The sequence below is a fragment of the Pyxicephalus adspersus genome, chromosome 1 (assembly GCF_032062135.1).
Source record: "Pyxicephalus adspersus chromosome 1, UCB_Pads_2.0, whole genome shotgun sequence".
Taxonomy (NCBI): domain Eukaryota; kingdom Metazoa; phylum Chordata; class Amphibia; order Anura; family Pyxicephalidae; genus Pyxicephalus; species Pyxicephalus adspersus.
Genome location: NC_092858.1, coordinates 129,616,804 through 129,631,351, shown reverse-complemented (window position 1 = coordinate 129,631,351; position 14,548 = coordinate 129,616,804).

Here is a 14,548-nt window from a genome sequence, read left to right as displayed (position 1 = left end):
ATCCCTGGGCACTGGAGGTTGAATGGGGACAAGTTTCCCCATTCATCACATGTAGTGCCCTGTGTTCTTGGATAGAGAAACTCTATCCAAGAACACATATTACTAGTACAGTGCGGCAACAGCAATCAGGATCTCTGTTACAGCCCTGTGGTATTTGTTCCTGGATAGAGTTTCTCCCTGTGTTCTTGGATAGAGAAACTCTATCCAAGAACACATACAAACGTGCAGCCCTCAATAGTCCCTAAAAATACCCAAATTCTCCCACCATTGACTTGTGTTCAAGTGTTCAATGGTGTTCAAATTCAGCATTTGATCACCTGAACAATATCTCACTATTCGATCGAATAGCTGTCGAATCAAATAGTGAGATATGCGACCAACACTAATATTCACCACAAATGTAGCAAAATACACTGGGTCATTTAAAGAACTGAGGAACTCATATTTCTGTAAAAAAAGAAAATGTATGAATAAAAAGAAGGCAAATGAAAGTTTCATGAAAATAATGCTACATTAATATATAAAATGCAAAACATCTGTGTAAATAAAGATTGATAATATTACGCTGTGTTAACCTTTGTTGTTGGTAAAATCGTCTATTCTGATTCCTGTATCACAAGAACTAGAGCCAATTCAATGAAACTGATGGCACTTCTAGATTCAGCAGACCTGAAATACACTAAATATATTAAAAAATCCTTAGCAAGTGAAATTTTTTTGGCATATCTTTCTTTCCTCCTGCAATATTGAATCTGCAGGATTGACATTTATATCATAGCCCCCATCATATAGGTTTGGAAAACACTTTTTTTCTTTGTTTTCTAAAGTGCCACATCCTATGTACAGACACTTTGTGACTGCACACCATTTCTCCCAACTGGAAACCCAATCAGAGTACACAGGGAGACAATACAGGGAGAAAGTTGGGAAACCAGCACGGAAAGTTGTTATCCTATAAAGTTCCTGAAGGCATTTTAAGTAAAAAGGGGAAGATTTACACTGATTACTTAACATTTTGAAATGATACAAACCTGATAAATATCATATGAGATTTTAATATTTGGGTTCAGACGTACTTTATGCTGTATTCTGCACTGCACATTCCATTCTGCATTAGCATCTAGCACTTCTGACTACAGTGCCTGTGCCATATTGTTCAATAGCTCAAAATGAACTAAATCACCATAGTACTGGACAGTATAATAAGCTTTGCCGGCTGTATTTTTTACGTGGCCTAAAGGGAAAAAAAAGTTAGTTTTTGTCCTAAATACGCATTTCTTATTTCTGTTCTAAAAAAAAGTGTTAATTTACTTCCCACAAATACACAGAGAACTGTATATTCTTAATCCATATGACAACATTTCATGCTCTGTTAGGATATCCTAATTTGTTGCCCTTCCATTGTACTGAAAAGACTACAAGTATAAGCACTCCTCTTATTATACACAATACAAAGGGTTATGCTACCTTATTGCTGCAGACAGGTTTGTAACAAGCTCACATACACCCTTGCCACAAATCCTCCAAATTGTATTGATTTGCTTATCTCTATTCACTCACAGCAAGAACAAGGGGGAACATATCCCTAGAAGATAGTATAAAGTAGACAGGATAGTGAAACAATAATTTGGACTGCATAATGATAGTTGCTGCTATCTACTGTGCTTTATTCCTAATAGTCTGCATAGCGTTCATTATAAAAAGTCATGTTAATTAAAGTGTTTTCACAGCAATTATACAGTATTCAGTTATTTTTCTACTTTAGGCTATATGGTGATTCTGATAAATACACATTTTATTTATTTATAATATATCTTGTAGGGCTATTTTTTTGGAACAGATATGGACAAAAGGACCAGAGTCCCAGACTCCTGTGAGAAGAGGAGGTCCCCCTTACTGTTCGTGATGTAGGTTAGATGATGGCTCTTATTAATACCGGTAGAAGCTTCAATTTTATGTAGAGTTATATCTTGTAAGATAATACATTTCAGAACAGATTTGCATAGCAATAGTAAAATGGACCCACTTTTGCTTGTAAAAAAGGGGAGGTCCTTTTTATATTGCTGCATAGAAAGTTTAGAAACAAAGTATATTTTAGGATAGCTGTTTAGTTATGTTGCTGAACCCCTTTACACGAGTTACCTGTTCTGTTCCTAAGGTCTATTTAATAAAGCACTGACACCACCTTCAGGAAGTTTCAGAAATTACAGCATAGGAAGGCTATTTTTTGTTTCATTCCATGTCTGTCCTCGTCTTAAATAAAGCAGAAGTAACTCTGCTTAGCAAATGGCATAATATACATATTAAATTAGCAAAAATTAATTATAAATCCATTATGAAAATGCAAACAGTTCATTTATGAATACAAACCAAAGTGATGAAGCCAAATGAAAACATACTTTTAAAGAATGACCAGTCTTGTGCAAGGAAGGAACTTTAGTTTTACCATGCTTAATAAGCCAAGTAAATGAGTTACTCTTCAAAGAAACCTATTTAGTCAAAAAGTAAACTTTTACTTAGTTTTTAAGGTGAATCATGTGCAAGCAAATATCCTGTTTTTTAATTTTCTTGCACGTAATTGGGTCCTCTTAACAAAGAGAATTTTTACTAAGGTTTATTTCACTCAGTAACGTAGTTGGAAAATCTCTCATATGCTGTTTGTGGCTGTTCTAGAATGTACAGTCGTCTCCAGAATGGTCACATTCAGCTCAGCATCATCATTCATCCCATAGTTTTATTGGTAGGAGGCGCTTTTTGGGCCTACAATCCCAGGTGGTGCCCCATGGCAAGAGGGCACACTCAGCCCATTCCCTCCGGCGGCTGTGCTCTCAGTAGCACAGGATTTTAGGATCAGTGCTCTGAGGGTTGCAGCATCCCTGTTTCCCTGTAGCTGTGTTTTCCCTCTTGGCATCGCCTGCACTGAGGCTGCACAGCTGAGTGGAATTGGAGCTGTGTGCAGCTTATTAGAAAAGTGTTTCCTGAAGCAATCCCATGCTGTCATTGGCTGCTGGGGCTTTATAGCCTCTCTGCTTCCAGTCATCTGTATCTGGTATAGCGTAAGCTGGGTTTATCTGTGATGGAGAGTTTTTTTTAGGTGTTTTTCTGTTGCTGACCCTTGCCTGTTCCTGACATCCCTCTTGTACTCAGCCTGGACCGACCTCTGCCTGTAACTCGGACTCTGCTTGTGCCTATTCTTCGCAACTTGTTTGGTGGACTGATCTTCTGTGTATGACTTCGGCTTGTTTTCTGGATTTTTTGGTGTATTCTGTACTGGTTATCTGTGGGCTCCTGGTCAGCTGCTGGCCCTCCCCCAGACACCATCCTCCACGCACCAAGTCCTGGGGGGCAACTGAGTGCTGGGAGACCCCACCAGTGGGTGTGGGCCTACTAAAGGTGAAGATTGTGGTGTAGATTGGGGGACTGGTGTCTGGTGAGTGTCTGGGGAGTACTGGTGCTAACCAGGGCCTTACATTTGTATTGCACAGGTAGTCCCCGGTTACATACGAGATAGGGATGGTAAGTTTGTTCTTAAGTTGAATTTGTATGTAAGTCGGAACAGGTACATTATTTTAATATATGCAATTAGGAGATATGATTGTCTCAACATATTATTAGACAGCATGGTGTCAGTTACTATATAAAATCCTCACTGTGAGTTAATCAAAAACAAAGCAAAAAAAAAAAATATCTTTATGGAGCCTAGACATTTGTTAACTTCTGGAGCAAGCTGTGCTTTGATTTGCAAAACGAAACAACTGCAGAGTTTGTCTTGGTCATTAAAGAGTTACAAGATGCTGCAGAAAGAGCTCACCCTTCTAACATCACTCACAACCTTCTGCAAATCATGCAATTCCCCCTTCAAGCCTCCGTTCTGCACACAGCAAGCAGGGAAGCCTTGTTCGTATCTAGGAGGCGGATGTCCTTAACCCGAGGACTACCTGTTTATACAGAGAAAGGAAGATGGTTTTAAACTACTTATTTCTTTGGAAAGCTGATCTCTGGACACAAAATGTTTCATTTACATCTATCACTTTTTTGCACCAAACAGAACTGGGCTTCACAACCAGTTATTACTTTGCAAAATCAACAATGAAATTATCACTCTGCTGCACAGAATAAAGAATTTAGCTGCAAAAAGACCCAGCAGCACCACTTACTACAGGCGGATACAGGACCAGTCACCCTGCACAAGAAGAAAGACCAAGAATCACTGGTCCTTGTTACAGGAAACTCTTGCACAGTTTTACCTTAGATTACTGCACAGATTTAGTAGAAGTTGGAATACACATTCATCTTGTGTTTGGCCAATAATTCCTCATCCAAAAGTTCAGCTTTAATAGAAAATATACATATTAACCAATAAGTGGCTTTAAGTACTTCCACCCCTCATACTCACTTTCCCATCATAAATAGACTTTCTCCTACTCTTAGTTGTGAATACAGAACACAGCACAAATGTGATGATATTAGTGTTGCTCTCTGTAATATTATCATGCACGAGCAGGGTAGTGGACCATTTGTGTTACTGTGCTAGTGAAGATCAATGCATTGGGTTGTATTTATTAAAGCTCTCCTAGACTGGAGAGGATACACTTTCATCAGTGAAGCTGGGTGATCCAGCAAACCTGGAATGGATTTCTTAAAAGTAATTTGCTGGACCAGATCCATTCCAGGTTTGTTGTGTCACCCAAGTTCACTGATGAAAGTGTATCCTCTCCAGCCTTGGAGATCTTTAATAAATCTGGCCCATTGAATCTAAAGAGCCACTGGTGTTCACATAAGCATGGAGTGATGGACTTTTTTGTGGACAAAGACACATTAAAAATGCAGTTTGAAGCCTGTAGACAAAGACAGGTGAACAGGGGGTAGCAGGAGTCTCAAGTACAGAAAGGATAGTGAAATTCTGAAGGGATGCTAGAACACTAAGTGTAATGTGTAGGGACACTGGGCACAGTCAGGAATTGTCGGGTAATCAGGATGCAAGAAGCCTAATTGTCATATTGGAACAACATGGCTACATATAAACTCTGGCATTACCTATATTATTTCCTTATCCAAAGTGGATTATCTTTGGTCATCTATTCAACAAAAAAGAATAAGTAAATCTCATGGCAAAAAGGAGGCACTGCAAGGAATTGCATGTGAGCATTGAAGCCAAAACTGCTTCTTAACTTCCAGGGAGGGGCATTATTAAATAGCCCTGAGTTGGGATTTAAAAAGTAAGCCTGCAAAATTATACTATTATAATAAATGACTGACTGTTCTTATTCTTGTACCTTTATGAAAGCAAACACAAACAGCAAGACAGTTTTTCGCATTTTGCATTTTAAAATCATACCTTTACTGCCTTAGAAGCCTCTCCACAAGGTAACAATTCTTATAACTAAAATATATTTGTTATTTTTGCCAGATATCAAACTTGATCTTCCATTTTGTACTTTAAATCTCTATTAATCAATATAAACTCTAAGAATTTGCCAGTTTGTGATTCCTGATGTTCTCTTCAGCCAAGGTGTTACCCACAAAGAGATTAGACTGCAGTAAATCTTTGTATTCTTCCCTTGAGTTCCATAGAATGTTAATTTTTTACATATGGGAAAGCACAGCTTACCTTTATTGATTTTCAGTGGATTTTATTCTTCTGACACATACTCATTTTTAACTCGTCAACACCTTGGCGTTGGAAGAAAAGTACTCCACCAACATACACACACACACACACACATCCTAGATTTGGAAGGAATGTTGTGTGCTTGGAGGAAACCCTTAAACCTCTCCTATCAGTTTCAAATTGGGTGTTCTGCTTGACTGTATTTTATGCCAAAGTGTTTTCAATTTTTGCACTTGTCTGTTGGGACATTCACTTTCATCACTTGGCTTTTTGAATCATTTCCCCACTGATGAGTCAAAATAGTTTTTCATTTTTCAAGCCCTCAATCCAGATGTTGTTATTCACTGCTTGGAGACCTGCCCACCACTTGAATATAATACTGGAGCAAGCTGACATGTTTATTTCCTTTTTCTGATTGCCTTAAATGCGAGAAACCCCTGCTTCTAATTCCAGATAGGATAGTTATCTCTAACTGTAAAAATTATCTGTCTGTGGCTTTACGTTGTTTAAACCCCCTTTAAATGGTTGGTCTACTAAAAAGTGATCTTGATTTTGACTTCCTTTTAGACCCACTTAAATCTGCACTTTTTGGTTTTGCTGTAGAGTAAGGGTTTCACCCCACCAGGGTGTGATCAGTGACTTCCAATGATGTACAATCTACCAGACTGTTCAGAAATCCATCAAAGGCTGGACTATATTTAATGACTAGTATATCCTTGACGACTTCTACTGAGTGGTTTGGGACTAATTTTATTAGGTCCCAACTCAGCCATGAGATTTTATTTTTTATCTTTTAGCAAGCATCCAGAGCAAGAGTCTTCTTTGCCCACCATGTTTTACCCAGTCTTAGAGACCTAACTCACACTGAGCTAGCTAGTTTTATTACCCAACCAAGTTGATTAACTACAAGGTAGTGGTGTATGAAAAAGTGTAACAGAAGTCTCAATCCAGATTGGGTTCCTTACTACAGAGGGCCTATACAGGGCTCTGCTCATAACCATTGTCTGTCCTCTCAATGTTGTACATATAGGGGGAGAGTTTCCGCCATGTGCCTCAGGTGTGTTATTTGTCAGAACCCAGCAAGATAATTGTTAAAGATCTTCTCTGTCAATTTACAGCAGTGAAGTTACACTTGAGGGTGAACTGCTAAGGATTTGTGCTCGGTTTGGAGGCTTCTGGTGTGAATGAAGAAACCGTATGTAAAGAAGGAACTCTGCTGTAAATGGTGGGCTCTGATATAAAGAGAAGTGAAGATTTAAAAGGGGTACTCTGAAACTTTAATTTGAAGGGGTTGACTTTAAAGTTTAAGATATACTGATGTAAAGGGAGGTTCCAGATGGAAAGAAGCTTGTTCTAAATAGTAGGGTATGTATCAAAAATTAGCACTGGCACCCATGTAAGTTGGAAGACCGTCAGCAGATTCGCCATGGAAAAGGGATATCGATTCAAATTACAAATCGAGGTCCAAATGTCAGTAGGTATGCCAATGCCACAACGTTTTCTGAAAACAAAGAGACTGCTTGAACCTCCATTGGTCTGATGCTGCAGTCGCTATACTATTCTACCCCAACTATTCTGAATTTGGCAGGCGTTTGCATCACAATTTTGGTGTCTTGCACATCTGGGCATTGTCAGCCTAGCAGTGTTCTGCTCTTGCTCTGTGCAGAAACTGTTGCTTGAGTAATTTTCTCCTGACAGATTCTTTTTTTGTTTAGTCTCAGCAGCAAAAGAAGGAGTCGAAGTGAGAGTGCAGCAATGTGGGAAAACCCAGAGGAAGGTACATTATTTTTCACTTAATATTTACCCCCTACTCCTGGACACTATTGTTACCCCTAGGCCATGCAAGACACTATTGTTACCCCCACCCTCCACTGGACATTATTGTTACAACACTCCCGCATCAGACACTGTTTCCCCCAGCCCCCAGTGGCATCTACTGTTTCCTTCCATCCCTCAATGGGAATTATTTTTTACCCCACAACCAGCTTGGTCAAATTGTACTCTTGACCAGTGATACTGGGCATTTGTCCTTCCCTTTCTACCAGGTTTTATTTATCAACACTAGACATTTTTGCCAACCACTGATTTCAGGGTATTTTTGTCTTCCGAGGGACCACTGACTTCAGGGCTTCCCTCCACATTGACAACAGACCTTTCACCCCACAACTAACACTGTGGCATTTTTATCTCCCTATGGCCAGCAATACATGGGGCCCTAATATATGTACTCCTACATTCTGCATTCACAGTTGCTTGTTGTTAGGTAGTTTGCGCTAATAAAGTTGCTCTAAACGTCTATTTATAAATGTTTTCAGCTGAGATTCACCAAACTGTTACCCTAAATTTTTACAATTTTTAAAACAATAATTAATCTAGAAAAGGTATAAGATAATTCAGTTAAAAATGTATTCCATAATTTACATATGCTCTAATCACCATACCACAGCTCGCAAACTTACCCTACATTTCCCTTCTTTTACTGTTAAAGAGATATTGGGCTTCCCAGAAGGTAAGTGGCCAGCAATGTGTGACAGGATAGCCCGGTATGACAGGGAAAGTTTATCATATGTTATGATGGCGCCGTAGTGATGAAATGTTAGGCACAAGAGTCCTGCACTTGCAGTCACATTTCCTTGGGATTCATAGAGTAAAGTTTATCATATGTTATGATGGCGCCGTAGTGATGAAATGTTAGGCACAAGAGTCCTGCACTTGCAGTCACATTTCCTTGGGATTCATAGAGTAAGGGGATAGCTATGTGTGACTGGGTAGTGTGATATGATGGGTATAACATTTTATTAGGGAAGGGGGGAAGACAAAAGGAAATTCCTACTGGCTTCCACATTTCCAGTCCAAACATCCCTCTGTTCCAGAGAAATTGGGGTTCAGAGAAGGTAAGTGTCTAGGTATGTGTAACAGGCAGCTCGCCAGACACTCAGTCCCTCACAACGCTTTGCACACGATTTGACTGCAGGCGGCAGTGAGTGGTACTAAGTGTCTCCCCCAAGCCAGGGTTCTATGGATAATGGCATTGCAACCTTACCGCCAACCTGAACACAGCCATGAAATTTTGTGAACTTTAATGTCGCAATGCTCATTGCCATGAGAGTGTCCCGCAGGGGGTCCTCAACATGCAAACTTGATTTGGGGACCCTGGTTTTGAAAAAGCCTTCTTAATGTGCAAATTTGCCTGATTGTTGCTAGGATTTTATAATTGTGACGCCATATCTGGTACCTTGTTGGGTGTAGAGGGCTTGAGCTTAATAGTAGCTCTTAGGGTCCCTTGTTTACCCTGAAAATTTCATATTTCTATGACAATCAGGTAAGGAGATATGAAGGTTTATACATGGGTTAATGACAGCTGCTTGAATACAGACACAGCTCTCATGCTGCTGCTGCACGATTATCTCACAGTACAGGGTGGGCGGGGAGGAGCTCCCTCTGCTGGCAGCACAAACTCATATAGAGGTACATAGGAGATGCGTGCTCCCCACCCCCCGCAAGACAATGAGCAGCGACAGGAGAGGGCCGGATCTGACAGCTCCACGGGCCGGTACTGGACCGCAGGCCGTAGGTTGGGCACCCCTGACTTAGATGTAATTCAGTGGGTTGCCACTAGATGGCAAAATAGTTCATGGGGTGCTTGTTCTCAATAGATAGATAATGCAGATCTCAGCACTCATTTCCTCCATCAGCTTATGTATTGGAACCCACAATGGATGATCCATCCACCCATCCAGGACTCACTTCAGTTTGGAACAGCAGTGACACTGGAGGATAAATGGATGAATGGGTAATGGTGGGCACATATACAATTCGCTGGATCCTGAAAATATAAGAAATACTTAAAAATAGAATAAAGATTTTTTTTTTTACACATGGTGTGGGTGTTGGTATTTCTAGAGATGCTTTACCCTTTTGTGGGAATGGGTAAGGGTTACAGAGTGGGGTGGTGAATATCTAGCGGGGCCTTTAATAAAAGGGAGTTACAGATTTTAAATAAGCCTCACACACAGACCGCCTCTACAACATCAGGACACTCCCCCCCAATGATGGTCCCTGCCACTGTTGGGGGCAGGCAGGTCTAATTTCTACAAAAAGGGAGGGGCTACACTCTTTTTGCCCATACCCCACCCACATGACCACAAAATGCTGTTCGCGTCAACAGGTTACAAAAACAACTCCACCTGTTATGGAGAAGAAATGGGGCAGTCTGTAGACCTAACATTCTCCCTGTCCTAGGGTGACAACACTGATCCTCTATAGACTGACTTTTTGCAGCAGATATAACATGGTGTATCAATGTACTATTTCAAATAACCACAAACTAACCACACCTAACATCAAATTATAAATTGCACCGGGAAACAATTTTGAACAAATTTTTTGTTGACTTCAATTTTTAGGCTTATTTACACTAAAATAGGTATGCTGATTCTGGAAGTGCAGTTAGTTTTCTTCTATCACCTCAGGTTTTTTCTCTACCGCTTATAATAATGCGATTACTGTAGCGATTTGTATAGGCTGTTCATTTACACGCAAGACAATGTGGTCAGAGGTTGTGTGCTGCTCTACGTAGTGAATAAGCAAAAAGTATTGTTCTACTTACACACAATTTTTCTTTTTTTTCAGATCATGTCTGGCCCTGCTGTTTCTTGTAGTAAGTGCCTAAACATCCCTGAATTATTTTGTTATATCTGGCAGTTTCACCATTCCCAGTCAAAGGGCAAACATCAGCACATTTGTAGAGCAAGCCTATTTGGCATATTTCAAAGTTAAACTTGGTAATCAAGTGATGGTCCCTGCCACTGTTGGGGGCAGGCAGGTCTAATTTCTACAAAAAGGGAGGAGCTACACTCTTTTTGCCCATACCCCACCCACATGACCACACCCATTGTTTAATGTCTCTTTTTGGCACTTTCAAATGTTGGGAGTTATGGGTTATTACTCCCACTCCACCAACCCCATCCACATTCCCTCCTTCAGCTCTGTTAGTGCAAAGTTGTTTCTCTTCTCTCATCATCTTCCAGTTTGATACAGAACAAAACCTACTGATCTGTAAATGTTTATATGCAAATCCTCATAATGAACTTCTCTTATTTTCTTCCATTCGCTATACAACTTGAAGCATTTTGTTGTAAAAAAAAAAAAAATGCTGTTCGCGTCAACAGGTTACAAAAACAACTCCACCTGTTATGGAGAAGAAAAGGGGCAGTTTGTAGACCTAACATCCTCCCTGTCCTAGGGTGACAACACTGATCCTCTATAGACTGACATTTTGCACCAGATATAACATGGTGTATCAATGTACTATTTAAAATAACCACAAACTAACCACACCTAACATCAAATTATAAATTGCACCGGGAAACAATTTTGAACAAATTTTTTGTTGACTTCAATTTTTAGACTTATTTACACTAAAATAGGTATGCTGATTCTGGAAGTGCAGTTAGTTTTCTTCTATCACGTCAGGTTTTTTCTCTACCGCTTATAATAATGCGATTACTGTAGCGATTTGTATAGGCTATTCATTTACACGCAAGACAATGTGGTCAGAGGTTGTGCGCTGCTCTATGTAGTGAATAAGCAAAAAGTATTGTTCTACTTACACGTTTTTTCTTTTTTTCCAGGTCATGTCAGGCCCTGCTGTTTCTTGTAGTAAGTGCCTAAACATCCCTGAATTATTTTGTTATATCTGTGGCAGTTTCACCATTCCCAGTCAAAGGGCAAACATCAGCACATTTGTAGAGCAAGCCTATTTGGCATATTTCAAAGTTAAACTTGGTAATCAAGATAAGTCTTGGCCCCCTCATAAGGTTTCCAAACAGTGTGTCCAGGGTTTACAGGTGTGGGAACACGTGATAAGATGTCATTTGGTATACCTATGGTTTGGCGAGAGCCAGGAGATCATTTCAGTGACTGTTACTTTTGTATAGTGAAAACTTCAGGATATAACAAGAAAAATAAATGTAACATACAAGAGTATCCTAGTCTACCATCGGCTATACACCCAGGGGCTCATTCAGATGAAATCCCAGGGCTGGTTTTGGTTACACTAGCCTCTCTTGAAGAACTTGATTATGGTGATTAACTAGGTGACAACAATGATGAAGAGTTTGAAATTGAAGGGAACTCTGTTTGTAAGGGATTTGATCAGCATGAGTTGAGTGATTTAGCACGTGATTTGGGGACGAAGAAGGCTTCAGAACTCCTAGCATCAAGACTGCGTGAAAAAAACTTAATTGAAAAAGGTACAAAGGTATCAAACTTTCGATCCAGAGAAATTGCATTTCTGCAGTACTTTAGAACTGACAGTGGCTTTGTGTATTGCCATAACATACCTGGTTTATTGGAGCAAATGGGGAATTCCAATCTATAACTGAATGGTAACAATTCATCCATAGCTCAAAGCAGAGCTTAAAGTGTGTCCTTCTTCGCAATGGCAATATATTTGGGTCAGTCCCAATGGCCATTCCGTTTCTCTTTGTGAAGAATATGCAGACATAAAGAGAGTCACTGAGTTGTTGCAATATCAGCAACACAATTGGGTCATGTGTTGACCTTAAAATGGTAGGCTTCCTTCTTAGTCAGCAAAGCAGATATACCAGGTATCCCTGCTGTCTGTGCATGTGGGACAGCAGAGCTCGCGAGAGGCATTGGGCCTCATTAAATTGGGTCTGATGGAGCAGTTCGTTAAAGCTTTGCCAACTGAAGGAGACTGTTTCAAGTACCTCATTTTAGCATTTCCTAGCCTGTCATTTGAAAAAATAAAGGCCGGTGTTTTTGATGGTCCACAAATTAGGCAGCTCATCAAAGCTCATCCAGCGGGATTGTCCTAACACTGAACACTCCAGGAATTAATTTTTCCAGGAAAACGATTAATTTTCAAATGTTTTACTGAAAAAAAAATGTCATAGAGTAACAATAAACACTTTGTATGAACAAAAGAAATTTAAATAAACAGTACATTCAAGTTATTTCATTATTTTTTCATTGTATATAAAATTTGTATGTTTTTGACCAAAATGGAGGGTACCCTGTATCGTAAAAACTGGATGTGATATCAAAAAACTGGGGTCATTTCTGGACTCACCACCCAAAAATTTGTAAAAAACAAGTGTAAGATCTAACTTAACAAAAATGCGTTCCCCAGTGTTGTTGATGAGCGAGGACATCTAGTGGATATTTAGATATACACAACTATATTACAGACATTGAAATTTACATACACTGGTATTTGCTTTTTTAATATACTATTGAAACAAGATGTATTACATATGTTCTATAAGTGCAAACATCCTGCTAGAAATGTTGATCTTTAATGGTGAGCTGTTAACTGTCTGTGTCCTCTGCCAACTCTGTCAACATTGTGTCTGTGCCCTCTGTGCTGGCTGTCAACATTGTTCTATATGGACTCCAAACTCCCTCACCACTCCCCCATGTTATAGAGAAGAGAAAAGGTTTTCTGTAGTTCTGTTCCACAGTAAAAATATTGCTTATCTATAAAAATAGTAAGGCCAGCAAGTATTATCATCCTAGGACTAGAAGAAATGGCTTGGTGGCAAGATCACCATGTAACAATAAAAGAAGAAAGGACTAGGTAGCTGCAATATACTGTTTTACTCCTAGAAATAAGTACAATTTTAGGAAACACTACAGTTTTTGGGAAGGTTTTATGGGTTTTAATAGATATTATGTATCATTGTTTTAAAAATTTTCATAGAACCTTTTTTATACAATGCCATAACAAGTGCAATCTCCGATTGTAAGCTCCTCTGAGCAGGGCCTCTTCCCACTGCTTCATTGTTTGTGTCTGTCTGTCATGTGCTATGCCTATTTGTCATTAGCTACAGTGCTGCGCAATATGTAGGTGTTTTATAAATATTGTTTATTATTAAAAATAATAAAATGTTAATGAACAAAGAATATTTTAATGGAGACAGATTTCCTTATTTCTAAAAATAGATTTGTCACATAAAATTCCTAACATTTTTCATAAGATAATGCCCCCTTGGCTTTGTGGTTATCTAGGTACTAGTTATTTATAAACCACAGAATGGACAAAATGGTGGTCAACAGAGGAGGAACTGAAAGATGATCTCTCAAGTGAGCATACAGAAAACAATAAGAACTTAATACAGGTTGTACCCTTTACCCTATTCTGTACATCACCTGCCCAAGTATTGTCAGCATAAAATTTGAATTGTAAAGTGAACCCATGCTTTTGTCGGATCCTTATACTTACCTTCTTTTTTTTTTTTTTTCTATTTAATCAGTATTACCTGTTACTTCCAGGTTTTGGAAATGTGTAACTGGCTTCTCTAACCCCCATGGCTGTTTAGGCAGTGTTGCCACAGTAGGTAAGGAGAGTCTTTAGTTCTGTATAAATTCCAGAGATGGGTACATTTTATCGTATACATGTTCCTACTGTGTTTATGTTCTTTTTTATGAAATTTTATTAGAGTTCTAAAGCTTGCCTTTAAAACGCTGGAAAACGTCTATGTCATGTTTTCCCACGTTTTTAACGCATTTACGTCTTAAGTGTTTATAAACCCAGGAAAACGCCCTATTAAAATCAATGGAAGCGTTTACCCGCGTTTTTCAGCGTTAACCCCGCGTTTTAATTTTTTAAATGTTGCAAGCAATGTTATAGATAACACTCATGAACGTGCCTCAAGGAAACGTCCTAGTGTAGATTAGCCCATTGGAATGCATGGGAATTTTAAACAAGGGCTTTTAAAGCCTCAGGTTAAACACTGGAAAAACGTCCGTGTAGACTAAGCCTTAAAGGGGCTGAGGAGAACACTGATACATTATAGCCTTTTTACTAAATAGATTAAAAACATTATTATGTATACAAATGATTAAAAATATTAATATGTATCGAATATATGGAAATTTGTGAGGAAATTAGTAGCAACAAGCTAACAGGCT